This window comes from Taudactylus pleione, unplaced genomic scaffold (genome assembly GCF_031769625.1).
Source record: "Taudactylus pleione unplaced genomic scaffold, aTauple2 ptg000454l, whole genome shotgun sequence".
In the NCBI taxonomy this organism is placed as follows: domain Eukaryota; kingdom Metazoa; phylum Chordata; class Amphibia; order Anura; family Myobatrachidae; genus Taudactylus; species Taudactylus pleione.
In genome coordinates, this window is record NW_028284856.1 from 2,745,583 (window position 1) to 2,767,694 (window position 22,112).

General features: G+C 36.9%; 6 non-coding genes across 6 annotated transcripts; all 6 read left to right on the forward strand.

Annotated features, from left to right (window-relative positions):
• The first annotated feature begins 3,091 nt into the window (after positions 1-3,091).
• Positions 3,092-3,164, forward strand: TRNAK-UUU (transfer RNA lysine (anticodon UUU)). Its single transcript has one exon. It is a non-coding gene; the product is annotated as a tRNA-Lys (tRNA).
• A 5,681-nt stretch (positions 3,165-8,845) lies between these two features.
• TRNAK-UUU (transfer RNA lysine (anticodon UUU)) lies at positions 8,846-8,918 on the forward strand. The gene has a single exon. It is a non-coding gene; the product is annotated as a tRNA-Lys (tRNA).
• Positions 8,919-14,916: 5,998 nt separating this feature from the next.
• Positions 14,917-14,989, forward strand: TRNAK-UUU (transfer RNA lysine (anticodon UUU)). The gene has a single exon. It is a non-coding gene; the product is annotated as a tRNA-Lys (tRNA).
• A 2,328-nt stretch (positions 14,990-17,317) lies between these two features.
• TRNAK-UUU (transfer RNA lysine (anticodon UUU)) lies at positions 17,318-17,390 on the forward strand. The gene has a single exon. It is a non-coding gene; the product is annotated as a tRNA-Lys (tRNA).
• Positions 17,391-20,417: 3,027 nt separating this feature from the next.
• On the forward strand, positions 20,418-20,490 carry TRNAK-UUU (transfer RNA lysine (anticodon UUU)). Its single transcript has one exon. It is a non-coding gene; the product is annotated as a tRNA-Lys (tRNA).
• A 945-nt stretch (positions 20,491-21,435) lies between these two features.
• TRNAK-UUU (transfer RNA lysine (anticodon UUU)) lies at positions 21,436-21,508 on the forward strand. Its single transcript has one exon. It is a non-coding gene; the product is annotated as a tRNA-Lys (tRNA).
• Positions 21,509-22,112: the final 604 nt, after the last annotated feature.

Here is a 22,112-nt window from a genome sequence, read left to right on the forward strand (position 1 = left end):
GAACTTTCTGTAGGTTTACAACTGTCTCCAGAAGAGCCTGGAGTCAGTAAAACGTCAGAACTTTAATCTGAGGGTCCAGGGTTCAAGTCCCTTTTCGGGCGAGTGTCTTTTAAGCAATGTGTCGTTTTTGTGAAATGGAACATAGTGCAGAGTGGGAAAATCACAAACTGTTTAAGAATGTACACCTTCAACCAAGAGGCAAATTAAAAGTATTTCATCAAGAGACACTAAATGTCAAGCTTTTCAGTTCATACTTTTAGTGATAGAGAGATTTTCCTTCTTTAGTAATTGCACAGTAACTAGTAGTTGTCATCATTTGAATTGACTTGTTTTTTGTATTACGAACTTTCTGCATTTTTGTGACCTATCTCAGAAGAGCCTGGATAGCTCAGTCGGTAGAGCATCAGACTTTTAAGCTGAGGGTCCAGGGTTCAAGTCCCTGTTCGGGTGAGTGTCTTTTAAGCAATGTGTAGTTTTTGTGAAATGGAACATAGTGCAGAGAGTGAAAATCACAAACTGTTTAAGAATCTACACCTTCAACCAAGAGGCAAATTAAATGTATTTCATCAATAGACACTAAATGTCAAGCTATTCAGATCATACTTTTAGTGATAGAGAGATTTTCCTACTTTAGTAATTGCACAGTAGTTGTCACCATTTGAATTTACTTGTTTTTAGTATTACGAACTTTCTGTAGGTTTACGACTGACTCCAGAAGAGCCTGGAGTCGGTAAAACATCAGAACTTTAATCTGAGGGTCCAGGTTTCAAGTCCCTGTTCGGGCGAGTGTCTTTTAAGCAATGTGTCATTTTGTGAAAGGGAACATAGTGCAGAGTGGGAAAATCACAAACTGTTTAAGAATGTACACCTTCAACCAAGAGGCAAATTAAATGTATTTCATCAATAGACACTAAATGTCAAGCTTTTCAGATCATACTTTTAGTGATAGAGAGATTTTCCTACTTTAGTAATTGCACAGTAGTTGTCACCATTTGAATTGACTTGATTTTAGTATTACGAACTTTCTGTAGGTTTGCGACAGACTACAGAAAATCCTTGAGTCGGTAAAACATCAGAACTTTAATCTGAGGGTCCAGGGTTCAAGTCCCTGTTCAGGCGAGTGTCTTTTAAGCAATGTGTCGTTTTTGTGAAATGGAACATAGTGCAGAGTGGGAAAATCACAAACTGTTTAAGAATGTACACCTTCAACCAAGAGGCAAATTAAATGTATTTCATCAATAGACACTAAATGTCAAGCTATTCAGATCATACTTTTAGTGATAGAGAGATTTTCCTACTTTAGTAATTGCACAGTAGTTGTCACCATTTGAATTTACTTGTTTTTAGTATAACGAAGTTTCTGTAGGTTTGCGACAGACTCCAGAATAGCCTGGAGTCGGTAAAACATCAGAACTTTAATCTGAGGGTCCAGGGTCCAAGTCCCTGTTCGGGTGAGTGTCTTTTAAGCAATGTGTAGTTTTTGTGAAATGGAACATAGTGCAGAGAGTGAAAATCACAAACTGTTTAAGAATCTACACCTTCAACCAAGAGGCAAATTAAATGTATTTCATCAATAGACACTAAATGTCAAGCTATTCAGATCATACTTTTAGTGATAGAGAGATTTTCCTACTTTAGTAATTGCACAGTAGTTGTCACCATTTGAATTTACTTGTTTTTAGTATTACGAACTTTCTGTAGGTTTACGACTGACTCCAGAAGAGCCTGGAGTCGGTAAAACATCAGAACTTTAATCTGAGGGTCCAGGTTTCAAGTCCCTGTTCGGGCGAGTGTCTTTTAAGCAATGTGTCATTTTTGTGAAATGGATCATAGTGCAGAGTGGGAAAATCACAAACTGTTTAAGAATGTACACCTTCAACCAAGAGACAAATTAAATGTATTTCATCAAGAGACACTAAATGTCAAGCTTTTCAGTTCATACTTTTAGTGATAGAGAGATTTTCCAACTTTAGTAATTGCACAGTAACTAGTAGTTGTCATCATTTGAAATAACTTGTTTTTCGTATTACGAACTTTCTGTAGGTTTGCGACAGACTCCAGAATAGCCTGGAGTCGGTAAAACATCAGAACTTTAATCTGAGGGTCCAGGGTCCAAGTCCCTGTTCGGGTGAGTGTCTTTTAAGCAATGTGTAGTTTTTGTGAAATGGAACATAGTGCAGAGAGTGAAAATCACAAACTGTTTAAGAATCTACACCTTCAACCAAGAGGCAAATTAAATGTATTTCATCAATAGACACTAAATGTCAAGCTATTCAGATCATACTTTTAGTGATAGAGAGATTTTCCTACTTTAGTAATTGCACAGTAGTTGTCACCATTTGAATTTACTTGTTTTTAGTATTACGAACTTTCTGTAGGTTTACGACTGACTCCAGAAGAGCCTGGAGTCGGTAAAACATCAGAACTTTAATCTGAGGGTCCAGGTTTCAAGTCCCTGTTCGGGCGAGTGTCTTTTAAGCAATGTGTCATTTTTGTGAAATGGATCATAGTGCAGAGTGGGAAAATCACAAACTGTTTAAGAATGTACACCTTCAACCAAGAGACAAATTAAATGTATTTCATCAAGAGACACTAAATGTCAAGCTTTTCAGTTCATACTTTTAGTGATAGAGAGATTTTCCAACTTTAGTAATTGCACAGTAACTAGTAGTTGTCATCATTTGAAATAACTTGTTTTTCGTATTACGAACTTTCTGCATTTTTGCGACCTATCACAGAAGTGCCTGGATAGCTCAGTCGGTAGAGCATCAGATTTTTAATCTGAGGGTCCTGGGTTCAAGTCCCTGTTCGCGCGAGTGTCTTTTAAGCAATGTGTCGTTTTTGTGAAATGGAACATAGTGCAGAGTGGGAAAATCACAAACTGTTTAAGAATGTACACCTTCAACCAAGAGACAAATTAAATGTATTTCATCAAGAGACACTAAATGTCAAGCTTTTCAGTTCATACTTTTAGTGATAGAGAGATTTTCCAACTTTAGTAATTGCACAGTAACTAGTAGTTGTCATCATTTGAAATAACTTGTCTTTCGTATTACGAACTTTCTGCATTTTTGCGACCTATCACAGAAGTGCCTGGATAGCTCAGTCGGTAGAGCATCAGACTTTTAATCTGAGGGTCCTGGGTTCAAGTCCCTGTTCGGGCGAGTGTCTTTTAAGCAATGTGTCATTTTGTGAAATGGAACATAGTGCAGAGTGGGAAAATCACAAACTGTTTAAGAATCTACACCTTCAACCAAGAGGCAAATTAAATGTATTTCATCAATAGACACTAAATGTCAAGCTTTTCAGATCATACTTTTAGTTATAGAGAGATTTTCCTACTTTAGTAATTGCACAGTAGTTGTCACCATTTGAATTGACTTGTTTTTAGTATTACGAATTTTCTATAGGTTTGCGACAGACTCCAGAAAAGCCTGGAGTTGGTAAAACATCAGAACTTTAATCTGAGGGTCCAGGGTTCAAGTCTCTGTTTGGACGAGTGTCTTTTAAGCAATGTGTCGTTTTTGTGAAATGGAACATAGTGCAGAGTGGGAAAATCACAAACTGTTTAAGAATGTACACCTTCAACCAAGAGGCAAATTAAATGTATTTCATCAATAGACACTAAATGTCAAGCTATTCACATCATACTTTTAGTGATAGAGAGATTTTCCTACTTTAGTAATTGCACAGTAGTTGTCACCATTTGAATTTACTTGTTTTTAGTATTACGAACTTTCTATAGGTTTGCGACAGACTACAGAAGAGCCTGGAGTCGGTAAAACGTCAGAACTTTAATCTGGGTGTCCAGGGTTCAAGTCCCTGTTCGGGCGAGTGTCTTTTAAGCAATGTGTCGTTTTTGTGAAATGGAACATAGTGCAGAGTGGGAAAATCACAAACTGTTTAAGAATGTACACCTTCAACCAAGAGGCAAATTAAATGTATTTCATCAATAGACACTAAATGTCAAGCTATTCATATCTTACTTTTAGTGATAGAGAGATTTTCCAACTTTAGTAATTGCACAGTAGTTGTCACCATTTGAATTTACTTGGTTTTAGTTTTACGAACTTTCTATAGGTTTGCGACAGACTCCAGAAGAGCCTGGAGTCGGTAAAACATCAGAACTTTAATCTGAGGGTCCAGGGTTCAAGTCCCTTTTCGGGCGAGTGTCTTTTAAGCAATGTGTCGTTTTTGTGAAATGGAACATAGTGCAGAGTGGGAAAATCACAAACTGTTTAAGAATGTACACCTTCAACCAAGAGGCAAATTAAATGTATTTCATCAATAGACACTAAATGTCAAGCTATTCAGATCATACTTTTAGTGATAGAGAGATTTTCCTACTTTAGTAATTGCACAGTAGTTGTCACCATTTGAATTTACTTGTTTTTAGTATTACGAACTTTCTATAGGTTTGCGACAGACTACAGAAGAGCCTGGAGTCGGTAAAACGTCAGAACTTTAATCTGAGGGTCCAGGGTTCAAGTCCCTGTTCGGGCGAGTGTCTTTTAAGCAATGTGTCGTTTTTGTGAAATGGAACATAGTGCAGAGTGGGAAAATCACAAACTGTTTAAGAATGTACACCTTCAACCAAGAGGCAAATTAAATGTATTTCATCAATAGACACTAAATGTCAAGCTATTCATATCATACTTTTAGTGATAGAGAGATTTTCCTACTTTAGTAATTGCACAGTAGTTGTCACCATTTGAATTTACTTGGTTTTAGTTTTACGAACTTTCTATAGGTTTGCGACAGACTCCAGAAGAGCCTGGAGTCGGTAAAACATCAGAACTTTAATCTGAGGGTCCAGGGTTCAAGTCCCTTTTCGGGCGAGTGTCTTTTAAGCAATGTGTCGTTTTTGTGAAATGGAACATAGTGCAGAGTGGGAAAATCACAAACTGTTTAAGAATGTACACCTTCAACCAAGAGGCAAATTAAAAGTATTTCATCAAGAGACACTAAATATCAAGCTTTTCAGTTCATACTTTTAGTGATAGAGAGATTTTCCTTCTTTAGTAATTGCACAGTAACTAGTAGTTGTCATCAGTTGAATTGACTTGTTTTTTGTATTACGAACTTTCTGCATTTTTGTGACCTATCTCAGAAGAGACTGGATAGCTCAGTCGGTAGAGCATCAGACTTTTAATCTGAGGGTCCAGGGTTCAAGTCCCTTTTCGGGCGAGTGTCTTTTAAGCAATGTGTCGTTTTTGTGAAATGGAACATAGTGCAGAGTGGGAAAATCACAAACTGTTTAAGAATGTACACCTTCAACCAAGAGGCAAATTAAATGTATTTCATCAATAGACACTAAATGTCAAGCTATTCAGATCATACTTTTAGTGATAGAGAGATTTTCCTACTTTAGTAATTGCACAGTAGTTGTCACCATTTGAATTTACTTGTTTTTAGTATTACGAACTTTCTATAGGTTTGCGACAGACTCCAGAAGAGCCTGGAGTCGGTAAAACATCAGAACTTTAATCTGAGGGTCCAGGGTTCAAGTCCCTTTTCGGGCGAGTGTCTTTTAAGCAATGTGTCGTTTTTGTGAAATGGAACATAGTGCAGAGTGGGAAAATCACAAACTGTTTAAGAATGTACACCTTCAACCAAGAGGCAAATTAAAAGTATTTCATCAAGAGACACTAAATATCAAGCTTTTCAGTTCATACTTTTAGTGATAGAGAGATTTTCCTTCTTTAGTAATTGCACAGTAACTAGTAGTTGTCATCAGTTGAATTGACTTGTTTTTTGTATTACGAACTTTCTGCATTTTTGTGACCTATCTCAGAAGAGCCTGGATAGCTCAGTCGGTAGAGCATCAAACTTTTAATCTGAGGGTCCAGGGTTCAAGTCCCTGTTCGGGTGAGTGTCTTTTAAGCAATGTGTCATTTTGTGAAATGGAACATAGTGCAGAGTGGGAAAATCACAAACTGTTTAAGAATGTACACCTTCAACCAAGAGGCAAATTAAATGTATTTCATCAATAGACACTAAATGTCAAGCTTTTCAGATCATACTTTTAGTGATAGAGAGATTTTCCTACTTTAGTAATTGCACAGTAGTTGTCACCATTTGAATTGACTTGTTTTTAGTATTACGAACTTTCTGTAGGTTTGCGACAGACTCCAGAAGAGCCTGGAGTTGGTAAAACATCAGAACTTTAATCTGAGGGTCCAGGGTTCAAGTCTCTGTTCGGACGAGTGTCTTTTAAGCAATGTGTCGTTTTTGTGAAATGGAACATAGTGCAGAGAGGGAAAATCACAAACTGTTTAAGAATGTACACCTTCAACCAAGAGGCAAATTAAATGTATTTCATCAATAGACACTAAATGTCAAGCTATTCAGATCATACTTTTAGTGATAGAGAGATTTTCCTACTTTAGTAATTGCACAGTAGTTGTCACCATTTGAATTTACTTGTTTTTAGTTTTACGAACTTTCTGTAGGTTTACGACAGACTCCAGAATAGCCTGGAGTCGGTAAAACATCAGAACTTTAATCTGAGGGTCCAGGGTCCAAGTCCCTGTTCGGGTGAGTGTCTTTTAAGCAATGTGTAGTTTTTGTGAAATGGAACATAGTGCAGAGTGGGAAAATCACAAACTGTTTAAGAATGTACACCTTCAACCAAGAGGCAAATTAAATGTATTTCATCAATAGACACTAAATGTCAAGCTATTCAGATCATACTTTTAGTGATAGAGAGATTTTCCAACTTTAGAAATTGCACAGTAGTTGTCACCATTTGAATTTACTTGTTTTTAGTATTACTAACTTTCTATAGGTTTGCGACAGACTACAGAAGAGCCTGGAGTCGGTAAAACATCAGAACTTTAATCTGAGGGTCCAGGTTTCAAGTCCCTGTTCGGGCGAGTGTCTTTTAAGCAATGTGTCATTTTTGTGAAATGGATCATAGTGCAGAGTGGGAAAATCACAAACTGTTTAAGAATGTACACCTTCAACCAAGAGGCAAATTAAATGTATTTCATCAAGAGACACTAAATGTCAAGCTTTTCAGTTCATACTTTTAGTTATAGAGAGATTTTCCTACTTTAGTAATTGCACAGTAACTAGTAGTTGTCATCATTTGAAATGACTTGTTTTTTGTATTACGAACTTTCTGCATTTTTGCGACCTCTCACAGAAGAGCCTGGATAGCTCAGTTGGTAGAGCATCATACTTTTAATCTGAGGGTCCAGGGTTCAAGTCCCTGTTCGGGCGAGTGTCTTTTAAGCAATGTGTCATTTTGTGAAATGGAACATAGTGCAGAGAGGGAAAATCTCAAACTGTTTAAGAATCTACACCTTCAACCAAGAGGCAAATTAAATGTATTTCATCAATAGACACTAAATGTCAAGCTATTCAGATCATACTTTTAGTGATAGAGAGAATTTCCTACTTTAGTAATTGCACAGTAGTTGTCACCATTTGAATTTACTTGTTTTTAGTATTACGAGCTTTCTGTAGGTTTGTGACAGACTACAGAAAATCCTGGAGTCGGTAAAACATCAGAACTTTAATCTGAGGGTCCAGGGTTCAAGTCCCTGTTCAGGCGAGTGTCTTTTAAGCAATGTGTCGTTTTTGTGAAATGGAACATAGTGCAGAGTGGGAAAATCACAAACTGTTTAAGAATCTACACCTTCAACCAAGAGGCAAACTAAATGTATTTCATCAATAGACACTAAATGTCAAGCTATTCAGATCATACTTTTAGTGATAGAGAGATTTTCCTACTTTAGTAATTGCACAGTAGTTGTCACCATTTGAATTGACTTGTTTTTAGTATTACGAACTTTCTGTAGGTTTGCGACTGACTCCAGAAGAGCCTGGAGTCGGTAAAACATCAGAACTTTAATCTGAGGGTCCAGGTTTCAAGTCCCTGTTCGGGCGAGTGTCTTTTAAGCAATGTGTCATTTTTGTGAAATGGAACATAGTGCAGAGTGGGAAAATCACAAACTGTTTAAGAATGTACACCTTCAACCAAGAGGCAAATTAAATGTATTTCATCAATAGACACTAAATGTCAAGCTATTCAGATCATACTTTTAGTGATAGAGAGATTTTCCTACTTTAGTAATTGCACAGTAGTTGTCACCATTTGAATTTACTTGTTTTTAGTATTACGAACTTTCTGCATTTTTGCGACCTCTCACAGAAGAGCCTGGAAAGCTCAGTCAGTAGAGCATCATTCTTTTAATCTGAGGGTCCAGGGTTCAAGTCCCTGTTCGGACGAGTGTCTTTTAAGCAATGTGTCATTTTGTGAAATGGAACATAGTGCAGAGTGGGAAAATCACAAACTGTTTAAGAATGTACACCTTCAACCAAGAGGCAAATTAAATGTATTTCATCAATAGACACTAAATGTCAAGCTATTCAGATCATACTTTTAGTGATAGAGAGATTTTCCTACTTTAGTAATTGCACAGTAGTTGTCACCATTTGAATTTACTTGTTTTTAGTATTACGAACTTTCTGTAGGTTTACGACTGACTCCAGAAGAGCCTGGAGTCGGTAAAACATCAGAACTTTAATCTGAGGGTCCAGGTTTCAAGTCCCTGTTCGGGCGAGTGTCTTTTAAGCAATGTGTCATTTTTGTGAAATGGATCATAGTGCAGAGCGGGAAAATCACAAACTGTTTAAGAATGTACACCTTCAACCAAGAGGCAAATTAAATGTATTTCATCAAGAGACACTAAATGTCAAGCTTTTCAGTTCATACTTTTAGTGATAGAGAGATTTTCCAACTTTAGTAATTGCACAGTAACTAGTAGTTGTCATCATTTGAAATGACTTGTTTTTTGTATTACGAACTTTCTGCATTTTTGCGACCTATCACAGAAGTGCCTGGATAGCTCAGTCGGTAGAGCATCAGACTTTTAATCTGAGGGTCCTGGGTTCAAGTCCCTGTTCAGGCGAGTGTCTTTTAAGCAATGTGTCATTTTGTGAAATGGAACATAGTGCAGAGTGGGAAAATCACAAACTGTTTAAGAATCTACACCTTCAACCAAGAGGCAAATCAAATGTATTTCATCAATAGACACTAAATGTCAAGCTATTCAGATCATACTTTTAGTGATAGAGAGATTTTCCTACTTTAGTAATTGCACAGTAGTTGTCACCATTTGAATTTACTTGTTTTTAGTATTACGAACTTTCTGTAGGTTTGCGACCGACTCCAGAAGAGCCTGGAGTCGGTAAAACATCAGAACTTTAATCTGAGGGTCCAGGGTTCAAGTCCCTGTTCGGACGAGTGTCTTTTAAGCAATGTGTCATTTTGTGAAATGGAACATAGTGCAGAGTGGGAAAATCACAAACTGTTTAAGAATGTACACCTTCAACCAAGAGGCAAATTAAATGTATTTCATCAATAGACACTAAATGTCAAGCTATTCAGATCATAGTTTTAGTGATAGAGAGATTTTCCTACTTTAGTAATTGCACAGTAGTTGTCACCATTTGAATTTACTTGTTTTTAGTATTACGAATTTTCTATAGGTTTGCGACAGACTCCAGAAAAGCCTGGAGTTGGTAAAACATCAGAACTTTAATCTGAGGGTCCAGGGTTCAAGTCTCTGTTTGGACGAGTGTTTTTTAAGCAATGTGTCGTTTTTGTGAAATGGAACATAGTGCAGAGTGGGAAAATCACAAACTGTTTAAGAATGTACACCTTCAACCAAGAGGCAAATTAAATGTATTTCATCAATAGACACTAAATGTCAAGCTATTCACATCATACTTTTAGTGATAGAGAGATTTTCCTACTTTAGTAATTGCACAGTAGTTGTCACCATTTGAATTTACTTGTTTTTAGTATTACGAACTTTCTATAGGTTTGCGACAGACTACAGAAGAGCCTGGAGTCGGTAAAACGTCAGAACTTTAATCTGGGGGTCCAGGGTTCAAGTCCCTGTTCGGGCGAGTGTCTTTTAAGCAATGTGTCGTTTTTGTGAAATGGAACATAGTGCAGAGTGGGAAAATCACAAACTGTTTAAGAATGTACACCTTCAACCAAGAGGCAAATTAAATGTATTTCATCAATAGACACTAAATGTCAAGCTATTCATATCATACTTTTAGTGATAGAGAGATTTTCCAACTTTAGTAATTGCACAGTAGTTGTCACCATTTGAATTTACTTGGTTTTAGTTTTACGAACTTTCTATAGGTTTGCGACAGACTCCAGAAGAGCCTGGAGTCGGTAAAACATCAGAACTTTAATCTGAGGGTCCAGGGTTCAAGTCCCTTTTCGGGCGAGTGTCTTTTAAGCAATGTGTCGTTTTTGTGAAATGGAACATAGTGCAGAGTGGGAAAATCACAAACTGTTTAAGAATGTACACCTTCAACCAAGAGGCAAATTAAATGTATTTCATCAATAGACACTAAATGTCAAGCTTTTCAGATCATACTTTTAGTGATAGAGAGATTTTCCTACTTTAGTAATTGCACAGTAGTTGTCACCATTTGAATTGACTTGTTTTTAGTATTACGAACTTTCTGTAGGTTTGCGACAGACTCCAGAAGAGCCTGGAGTTGGTAAAACATCAGAACTTTAATCTGAGGGTCCAGGGTTCAAGTCTCTGTTCGGACGAGTGTCTTTTAAGCAATGTGTCGTTTTTGTGAAATGGAACATAGTGCAGAGAGGGAAAATCACAAACTGTTTAAGAATGTACACCTTCAACCAAGAGGCAAATTAAATGTATTTCATCAATAGACACTAAATGTCAAGCTATTCAGATCATACTTTTAGTGATAGAGAGATTTTCCTACTTTAGTAATTGCACAGTAGTTGTCACCATTTGAATTTACTTGTTTTTAGTTTTACGAACTTTCTGTAGGTTTACGACAGACTCCAGAATAGCCTGGAGTTGGTAAAACATCAGAACTTTAATCTGAGGGTCCAGGGTCCAAGTCCCTGTTCGGGTGAGTGTCTTTTAAGCAATGTGTAGTTTTTGTGAAATGGAACATAGTGCAGAGTGGGAAAATCACAAACTGTTTAAGAATGTACACCTTCAACCAAGAGGCAAATTAAATGTATTTCATCAATAGACACTAAATGTCAAGCTATTCAGATCATACTTTTAGTGATAGAGAGATTATCCTACTTTAGAAATTGCACAGTAGTTGTCACCATTTGAATTTACTTGTTTTTAGTATTACTAACTTTCTATAGGTTTGCGACAGACTACAGAAGAGCCTGGAGTCGGTAAAACATCAGAACTTTAATCTGAGGGTCCAGGTTTCAAGTCCCTGTTCGGGCGAGTGTCTTTTAAGCAATGTGTCATTTTTGTGAAATGGATCATAGTGCAGAGTGGGAAAATCACAAACTGTTTAAGAATGTACACCTTCAACCAAGAGGCAAATTAAATGTATTTCATCAAGAGACACTAAATGTCAAGCTTTTCAGTTCATACTTTTAGTTATAGAGAGATTTTCCTACTTTAGTAATTGCACAGTAACTAGTAGTTGTCATCATTTGAAATGACTTGTTTTTTGTATTACGAACTTTCTGCATTTTTGCGACCTCTCACAGAAGAGCCTGGATAGCTCAGTTGGTAGAGCATCATACTTTTAATCTGAGGGTCCAGGGTTCAAGTCCCTGTTCGGGCGAGTGTCTTTTAAGCAATGTGTCATTTTGTGAAATGGAACATAGTGCAGAGAGGGAAAATCTCAAACTGTTTAAGAATCTACACCTTCAACCAAGAGGCAAATTAAATGTATTTCATCAATAGACACTAAATGTCAAGCTATTCAGATCATACTTTTAGTGATAGAGAGAATTTCCTACTTTAGTAATTGCACAGTAGTTGTCACCATTTGAATTTACTTGTTTTTAGTATTACGAGCTTTCTGTAGGTTTGTGACAGACTACAGAAAATCCTGGAGTCGGTAAAACATCAGAACTTTAATCTGAGGGTCCAGGGTTCAAGTCCCTGTTCAGGCGAGTGTCTTTTAAGCAATGTGTCGTTTTTGTGAAATGGAACATAGTGCAGAGTGGGAAAATCACAAACTGTTTAAGAATCTACACCTTCAACCAAGAGGCAAACTAAATGTATTTCATCAATAGACACTAAATGTCAAGCTATTCAGATCATACTTTTAGTGATAGAGAGATTTTCCTACTTTAGTAATTGCACAGTAGTTGTCACCATTTGAATTGACTTGTTTTTAGTATTACGAACTTTCTGTAGGTTTGCGACTGACTCCAGAAGAGCCTGGAGTCGGTAAAACATCAGAACTTTAATCTGAGGGTCCAGGTTTCAAGTCCCTGTTCGGGCGAGTGTCTTTTAAGCAATGTGTCATTTTTGTGAAATGGAACATAGTGCAGAGTGGGAAAATTTCACAAACTGTTTAAGAATGTACACCTTCAACCAAGAGGCAAATTAAATGTATTTCATCAATAGACACTAAATGTCAAGCTATTCAGATCATACTTTTAGTGATAGAGAGATTTTCCTACTTTAGTAATTGCACAGTAGTTGTCACCATTTGAATTTACTTGTTTTTAGTATTACGAACTTTCTGCATTTTTGCGACCTCTCACAGAAGAGCCTGGAAAGCTCAGTCAGTAGAGCATCATTCTTTTAATCTGAGGGTCCAGGGTTCAAGTCCCTGTTCGGACGAGTGTCTTTTAAGCAATGTGTCATTTTGTGAAATGGAACATAGTGCAGAGTGGGAAAATCACAAACTGTTTAAGAATGTACACCTTCAACCAAGAGGCAAATTAAATGTATTTCATCAATAGACACTAAATGTCAAGCTATTCAGATCATACTTTTAGTGATAGAGAGATTTTCCTACTTTAGTAATTGCACAGTAGTTGTCACCATTTGAATTTACTTGTTTTTAGTATTACGAACTTTCTGTAGGTTTACGACTGACTCCAGAAGAGCCTGGAGTCGGTAAAACATCAGAACTTTAATCTGAGGGTCCAGGTTTCAAGTCCCTGTTCGGGCGAGTGTCTTTTAAGCAATGTGTCATTTTTGTGAAATGGATCATAGTGCAGAGCGGGAAAATCACAAACTGTTTAAGAATGTACACCTTCAACCAAGAGGCAAATTAAATGTATTTCATCAATAGACACTAAATGTCAAGCTATTCAGATCATACTTTTAGTGATAGAGAGATTTTCCAACTTTAGTAATTGCACAGTAGTTGTCACCATTTGAATTGACTTGTTTTTAGTATTACGAACTTTCTGTAGGTTTGCGACTGACTCCAGAAGAGCCTGGAGTCGGTAAAACATCAGAACTTTAATCTGAGGGTCCAGGTTTCAAGTCCCTGTTCGGGCGAGTGTCTTTTAAGCAATGTGTCATTTTTGTGAAATGGAACATAGTGCAGAGTGGGAAAATTTCACAAACTGTTTAAGAATGTACACCTTCAACCAAGAGGCAAATTAAATGTATTTCATCAATAGACACTAAATGTCAAGCTATTCAGATCATACTTTTAGTGATAGAGAGATTTTCCTACTTTAGTAATTGCACAGTAGTTGTCACCATTTGAATTTACTTGTTTTTAGTATTACGAACTTTCTGCATTTTTGCGACCTCTCACAGAAGAGCCTGGAAAGCTCAGTCAGTAGAGCATCATTCTTTTAATCTGAGGGTCCAGGGTTCAAGTCCCTGTTCGGACGAGTGTCTTTTAAGCAATGTGTCATTTTGTGAAATGGAACATAGTGCAGAGTGGGAAAATCACAAACTGTTTAAGAATGTACACCTTCAACCAAGAGGCAAATTAAATGTATTTCATCAATAGACACTAAATGTCAAGCTATTCAGATCATACTTTTAGTGATAGAGAGATTTTCCTACTTTAGTAATTGCACAGTAGTTGTCACCATTTGAATTTACTTGTTTTTAGTATTACGAACTTTCTGTAGGTTTACGACTGACTCCAGAAGAGCCTGGAGTTGGTAAAACATCAGAAGTTTAATCTGAGGGTCCAGGGTTCAAGTCTCTGTTTGGACGAGTGTCTTTTAAGCAATGTGTCGTTTTTGTGAAATGGAACATAGTGCAGAGTGGGAAAATCACAAACTGTTTAAGAATGTACACCTTCAACCAAGAGGCAAATTAAATGTATTTCATCAATGGACACTAAATGTCAAGCTATTCAGATCATACTTTTAGTGATAGAGAGATTTTCCTACTTTAGTAATTGCACAGTAGTTGTCACCATTTGAATTTACTTGTTTTTAGTATTACGAACTTTCTATAGGTTTGCGACAGACTACAGAAGAGCCTGGAGTCGGTAAAACCTCAGAACTTTAATCTGAGGGTCAAGGGTTCAAGTCCCTGTTCGGGCGAGTGTCTTTTAAGCAATGTGTCGTTTTTGTGAAATGGAACATAGTGCAGAGTGGGAAAATCACAAACTGTTTAAGAATGTACACCATCAACCAAGAGGCAAATTAAATGTATTTCATCAATAGACACTAAATGTCAAGCTATTAATATCATACTTTTAGTGATAGAGAGATTTTCCTACTTTTGTAATTGCACAGTAGTTGTCACCATTTGTATTTACTTGGTTTTAGTTTTACGAACTTTCTATAGGTTTGCGACAGACTCCAGAAGAGCCTGGAGTTGGTAAAACATCAGAACTTTAATCTGAGGGTCCATGGTTCAAGTCCCTGTTCGGGCGAGTGTCTTTTAAGCAATGTGTCGTTTTTGTGAAATGGAACATAGTGCAGAGTGGGAAAATCACAAACTGTTTAAGAATGTACACCTTCAACCAAGAGACAAATTAAATGTATTTCATCAAGAGACACTAAATGTCAAGCTTTTCAGTTCATACTTTTAGTGATAGAGAGATTTTCCTTCTTTAGTAATTGCACAGTAACTAGTAGTTGTCATCATTTGAAATGACTTGTTTTTTGTATTACGAACTTTCTGCATTTTTGCGACCTATCACAGAAGTGCCTGGATAGCTCAGTCGGTAGAGCATCAGACTTTTAATCTGAGGGTCCTGGGTTCAAGTCCCTGTTCAGGTGAGTGTCTTTTAAGCAATGTGTCATTTTGTGAAATGGAACATAGTGCAGAGTGGGAAAATCACAAACTGTTTAAGAATCTACACCTTCAACCAAGAGGCAAATCAAATGTATTTCATCAATAGACACTAAATGTCAAGCTATTCAGATCATACTTTTAGTGATAGAGAGATTTTCCTACTTTAGTAATTGCACAGTAGTTGTCACCATTTGAATTTACTTGTTTTTAGTATTACGAACTTTCTGTAGGTTTGCGACCGACTCCAGAAGAGCCTGGAGTCGGTAAAACATCAGAACTTTAATCTGAGGGTCCATGGTTCAAGTCCCTGTTCAGGCGAGTGTCTTTTAAGCAATGTGTCGTTTTTGTGAAATGGAACATAGTGCAGAGTGGGAAAATCACAAACTGTTTAAGAATGTACACCTTCAACCAAGAGACAAATTAAATGTATTTCATCAATAGACACTAAATGTCAAGCTATTCAGATCATACTTTTAGTGATAGAGAGATTTTCATACTTTAGTAATTGCACAGTAGTTGTCACCATTTGAATTTACTTGTTTTTAGTATTACGAACTTTCTGCATTTTGCGACCTCTCACAGAAGAGCCTGGAAAGCTCAGTCAGTAGAGCATCATTCTTTTAATCTGAGGGTCCAGGGTTCAAGTCCCTGTTCGGACGAGTGTCTTTTAAGCAATGTGTCATTTTGTGAAATGGAACATAGTGCAGAGTGGGAAAATCACAAACTGTTTAAGAATGTACACCTTCAACCAAGAGGCAAATTAAATGTATTTCATCAATAGACACTAAATGTCAAGCTATTCAGATCATACTTTTAGTGATAGAGAGATTTTCCTACTTTAGTAATTGCACAGTAGTTGTCACCATTTGAATTTACTTGTTTTTAGTATTACGAATTTTCTATAGGTTTGCGACAGACTCCAGAAGAGCCTGGAGTTGGTAAAACATCAGAAGTTTAATCTGAGGGTCCAGGGTTCAAGTCTCTGTTTGGACGAGTGTCTTTTAAGCAATGTGTCATTTTGTGAAATGGAACATAGTGCAGAGTGGGAAAATCACAAACTGTTTAAGAATCTACACCTTCAACCAAGAGGCAAATGAAATGTATTTCATCAAGAGACACTAAATGTCAAGCTATTCAGATCATACTTTTAGTGATAGAGAGATTTTCCAACTTTAGTAAGTGCACAGTAGTTGTCACCATTTGAATGTACTTGTTTTTAGTATTACGAACTTTCTATAGGTTTGCGACAGACTACAGAAGAGCCTGGAGTCGGTAAAACATCAGAACTTTAATCTGAGGGTCCAGGGTTCAAGTTCCTGTTCGGGCGAGTGTCTTTTAAGCAATGTGTCGTTTTTGTGAAATGGAACATAGTGCAGAGTGGGAAAATCACAAACTGTTTAAGAATGTACACCTTCAACCAAGAGGCAAATTAAATGTATTTCATCAAGAGACACTAAATGTCAAGCTGTTCAGTTCATACTTTTAGTGATAGAGAGATTTTCCTACTTTATTAATTGCACAGTAACTAGTAGTTGTCATCATTTGAAATGACTTGTTTTTTGTATTGCGAACTTTCTGCATTTTTGTGACCTATCATAGGAGAGCTTGGATAGCTCAGTCCGTAGAGCATCAGACTTTTAATCTGAGGGTCCAGGGTTCAAGTCCCTGTTCGGGCGAGTGTCTTTTAAGCAATGTGTCATTTTGTGAAATGGAACATAGTGCAGAGTGGGAAAATCACAAACTGTTTAAGAATCTACACCTTCAACCAAGAGGCAAATTAAATGTATTTCATCAATAGTCTCTAAATGTCAAGCTATTCATATCTTACTTTTAGTGATAGAGAGATTTTCCTACTTTAGTAATTGCACAGTAGTTGTCACCATTTGAATTTACTTGGTTTTAGTATTACGAACTTTCTATAGGTTTGCGACAGACTCCAGAAGAGCCTGGAGTCGGTAAAACATCAGAACTTTAATCTGAGGGTCCAGGGTTCAAGTCCCTGTTCGGGCGAGTGTCTTTTAAGCAATGTGTTATTTTTGTGAAATGGAACATAGTGCAGAGTGGGAAAATCACAAACTGTTTAAGAACGTACACCTTCAAGCAAGAGGCAAATTAAATGTATTTCATCAAGAGGCAAATTAAATGTATTTCATCAATAGAGACGAAATGTCAAGCTTTTCAGTTCATACTTTTAGTGATAGAGAGATTTTCCAACTTTAGTAATTGCACAGTAACTAGTAGTTGTCATCATTTGATATGACTTGTTTTTTGTATTACGAACTTTCTGCATTTTTGCAACCTATCACAGAAGAGCCTGGATAGCTCAGTCGGTAGAGCATCAGACTTTTAATCTGAGGGTCCAGGGTTCAAGTCCCTGTTCGGGCGAGTGTCTTTTAAGCAATTTGTCATTTTGTGCAGAGTGGGAAAATCACAAACTGTTTAAGAATCTACACCTTCAACCAAGAGGCAAATTAAATGTATTTCATCAATAGACACTAAATGTCAAGCTTTTCAGATCATACTTTTAGTGATAGAGAGATTTTCCTACTTTAGTAATTGCACAGTAGTTGTCACCATTTGAATTGACTTGTTTTTAGTATTACGAACTTTCTGTAGGTTTGCAACAGACTCCAGAAGAGCCTGGAGTCGGTAAAACAAAAGAACTTTAATCTGAGGGTCCAGGGTTCAAGTCTCTGTTCGGACGAGTGTCTTTTAAGCAATGTGTCGTTTTTGTGAAATGGAACATAGTGCAGAGTGGGAAAATCACAAACTGTTTAAGAATCTACACCTTCAACCAAGAGGCAAATTAAAAGTATTTCATCAATAGACACTAAATGTCAAGCTTTTCAGATCATACTTTTAGTGATAGAGAGATTTTCCTACTTTAGTAATTGCACAGTAGTTGTCACCATTTGAATTGACTTGTTTTTAGTATTACGAACTTTCTGTAGGTTTGCAACAGACTACAGAAGAGCCTGGAGTCGGTAAAACATCAGAACTTTAATCTGAAGGTCCAGGGTTCAAGTCCCTGTTCGGGCGAGTGTCTTTTAAGCAATGTGTCATTTTGTGAAATAGAACATAGTGCAGAGTGGGAAAATCACAAACTGTTTAAGAATCTACACCTTCAACCAAGAGGCAAATTAAAAGTATTTCATCAATAGACACTAAATGTCAAGCTTTTCAGATCATACTTTTAGTGATAGAGAGATTTTCCTACTTTAGTAATTGCACAGTAGTTGTCACCATTTGAATTGACTTGTTTTTAGTATTACGAACTTTCTGTAGGTTTGCAACAGACTCCAGAAGAGCCTGGAGTCGGTAAAACATCAGAACTTTAATCTGAAGGTCCAGGGTTCAAGTCCCTGTTCGGACAAGTGTCTTTTAAGCAATGTGTCGTTTTTGTGAAATGGAACATAGTGCAGAGTGGGAAAATCACAAACTGTTTAAGAATCTACACCTTCAACCAAGAGGCAAATTAAATGTATTTCATCAATAGACACTAAATGTCAAGCTATTCAGATAATACTTTTAGTGATAGAGAGAATTTCCTACTTTAGTAATTGCACAGTAGTTGTCACCATTTGAGTTGACTTGTTTTTAGTATTACGAACTTTCTGTAGGTTTGCAACAGACTCCAGAAGAGCCTGGAGTCGGTAAAACATCAGAACTTTAAACTTTTGCGACCCACCACATAAGAGCCTGGATAGCTCAGTCGGTAGAGCATCAGATTTTTAATCTGAGGGTCCACGGTTCAAGTCCCTGTTCGGGCGAGTGTCTTTAAAGCAATGTGTCATTTTTGTGAAATGGAACATAGTGCAGAGTGGGAAAATCACAAACTGTTTAAGAATGTACACCTTCAACCAAGAGGCAAATTAAATGTATTTCATCAATAGACACTAAATGTCAAGCTATTCAGATCATACTTTTAGTGATAGAGAGATTTTCCTACTTTAGTAATTGCACAGTAGTTGTCACCATTTGAATTTACTTGTTTTTAGTATTACGAACTTTCTATATATTTGCGACAGACTCCAGAAGAGCCTGGAGTTGGTAAAACATCAGAACTTTAATCTGAGGATCCAGGGTTCAAGTCCCTGTTCGGGCGAGTGTCTTTTAAGCAATGTGTCGTTTTTGTGAAATGGAACATAGTGCAGAGTGGGAAAATCACAAACTGTTTAAGAATGTACACCTTCAACCAAGAGGCAAAATAAATGTATTTCATCAAGAGACACTAAATGTCAAGCTTTTCAGTTCATACTTTTAGTGATAGAGAGATTTTCCAACTTTAGTAATTGCACAGTAACTAGTAGTTGTCATCATTTGATATGACTTGTTTTTTGTATTACGAACTTTCTGCATTTTTGCGACCTGTCACAGAAGATTCTGGATAGCTCAGTCGGTAGAGTATCATACTTTTAATCTGAGGGTCCAGGGTTCAGTTCCCTGTTCGGGTGAGTATCTTTTAAGCAATGTGTCGTTTTTGTGATATGGAACATAGTGCAGAGTGGGAAAATCACAAACTGTTTAAGAATGTACACCTTCAACCAAGAGGCAAATTAAATGTATTTCATCAAGAGACACTAAATGTCAAGCTTTTCAGTTCATACTTTTAGTGATAGAGAGATTTTCCTACTTTAGTAATTGCACAGTAACTAGTAGTTGTCATCATTTGAAATGACTTGTTTTTTGTATTGCGAACTTTCTGCATTTTTGTGACCTATCATAGGAGAGCTTGGATAGCTCAGTCCGTAGAGCATCAGACTTTTAATCTGAGGGTCCAGGGTTCAAGTCCCTGTTCGGGCAAGTGTCTTTTAAGCAATCTGTCATTTTGTGAAATAGAACATAGTGCAGAGTGGAAAAATCACAAACTGTTTAAGAATCTACACCTTCAACCAAGAGGCAAATTAAAAGTATTTCATCAATAGACACTAAATGTCAAGCTTTTCAGTTCATACTTTTAGTGATAGAGAGATTTTCCTACTTTAGTAATTGCACAGTAGTTGTCACCATTTGAATTGACTTGTTTTAGTATTACGAACTTTCTATAGGTTTGCGACAGACTCCAGAAGAGCCTGGAGTCGGTAAAACAACAGAACTTTAATCTGAGGGTCCAGGGTTCAAGTCTCTGTTCGGACGAGTGTCTTTTAAGCAATGTGTCGTTTTTGTGAAATGGAACATAGTGCAGAGTGGGAAAATCACAAACTGTTTAAGAATCTACACCTTCAACCAAGAGGCAAATTAAATGTATTTCATCAATAGACACTAAATGTCAAGCTATTCACATAATACTTTTAGTGATAGAGAGATTTTCCAACTTTAGTAATTGCACAGTAACTAGTAGTTGTCATCAGTTGATATGACTTGTTTTTTGTATTACGAACTTTCTGCATTTTTGCAACCGGTCACAGAAAAGCCTGGATAGCTCAGTCGGTAGAGCATCAGACTTTTAATCTGATGGTCCAGGGTTCAAGTCCCTGTTCGGGCGAGTGTCTTTTAAGCAATGTGTCATTTTGTGAAATGGAACATAGTGCAGAGTGGGAAAATCACAAACTGTTTAAGAATCTACACCTTCAACCAAGAGGCAAATTAAATGTATTTCATCAATAGACACCAAATGTCAAGCTATTCATATCTTACTTTTAGTGATAGAGAGATTTTCCTACTTTAGTAATTGCACAGTAGTTGTCACCATTTGAATTTACTTGGTTTTAGTATTATGAACTTTCTATAGGTTTGCGACAGACTCCAGAAGAGCCTGGAGTCGGTAAAACATCAGAACTTTAATCTGAGGGTCCAGGGTTCAAGTCCCTGTTCGGGCGAGTGACTTTTAAGCAATGTGTCGTTTTTGTGAAATGGAACATAGTGCAGAGTGGGAAAATCACAAACTGTTTAAGAATGTACACCTTCAACCAAGAGGCAAATTAAATGTATTTCATCAATGGACACTAAATGTCAAGCTATTCAGATCATACTTTTAGTGATAGAGAGATTTTCCTACTTTAGTAATTGCACAGTAGTTGTCACCATTTGAATTTACTTGTTTTTAGTATTACGAACTTTCTATAGGTTTGCGACAGACTACAGAAGAGCCTGGAGTCGGTAAAACCTCAGAACTTTAATCTGAGGGTCCAGGGTTCAAGTCTCTGTTCGGACGAGTGTCTTTTAAGCAATGTGTCGTTTTTGTGAAATGGAACATAGTGCAGAGTGGGAAAATCACAAACTGTTTAAGAATCTACACCTTCAACCAAGAGGCAAATTAAATGTATTTCATCAATAGACACTAAATGTCAAGCTATTCACATAATACTTTTAGTGATAGAGAGATTTTCCAACTTTAGTAATTGCACAGTAACTAGTAGTTGTCATCAGTTGATATGACTTGTTTTTTGTATTACGAACTTTCTGCATTTTTGCAACCGGTCACAGAAGAGCCTGGATAGCTCAGTCGGTAGAGCATCAGACTTTTAATCTGATGGTCCAGGGTTCAAGTCCCTGTTCGGGCGAGTGTCTTTTAAGCAATGTGTCATTTTGTGAAATGGAACATAGTGCAGAGTGGGAAAATCACAAACTGTTTAAGAATCTACACCTTCAACCAAGAGGCAAATTAAATGTATTTCATCAATAGACACTAAATGTCAAGCTATTCATATCTTACTTTTAGTGATAGAGAGATTTTCCTACTTTAGTAATTGCACAGTAGTTGTCACCATTTGAATTTACTTGGTTTTAGTATTATGAACTTTCTATAGGTTTGCGACAGACTCCAGAAGAGCCTGGAGTCGGTAAAACATCAGAACTTTAATCTGAGGGTCCAGGGTTCAAGTCCCTGTTCGGGCGAGTGACTTTTAAGCAATGTGTCGTTTTTGTGAAATGGAACATAGTGCAGAGTGGGAAAATCACAAACTGTTTAAGAATGTACACCTTCAACCAAGAGGCAAATTAAATGTATTTCATCAATGGACACTAAATGTCAAGCTATTCAGATCATACTTTTAGTGATAGAGAGATTTTCCTACTTTAGTAATTGCACAGTAGTTGTCACCATTTGAATTTACTTGTTTTTAGTATTACGAACTTTCTATAGGTTTGCGACAGACTACAGAAGAG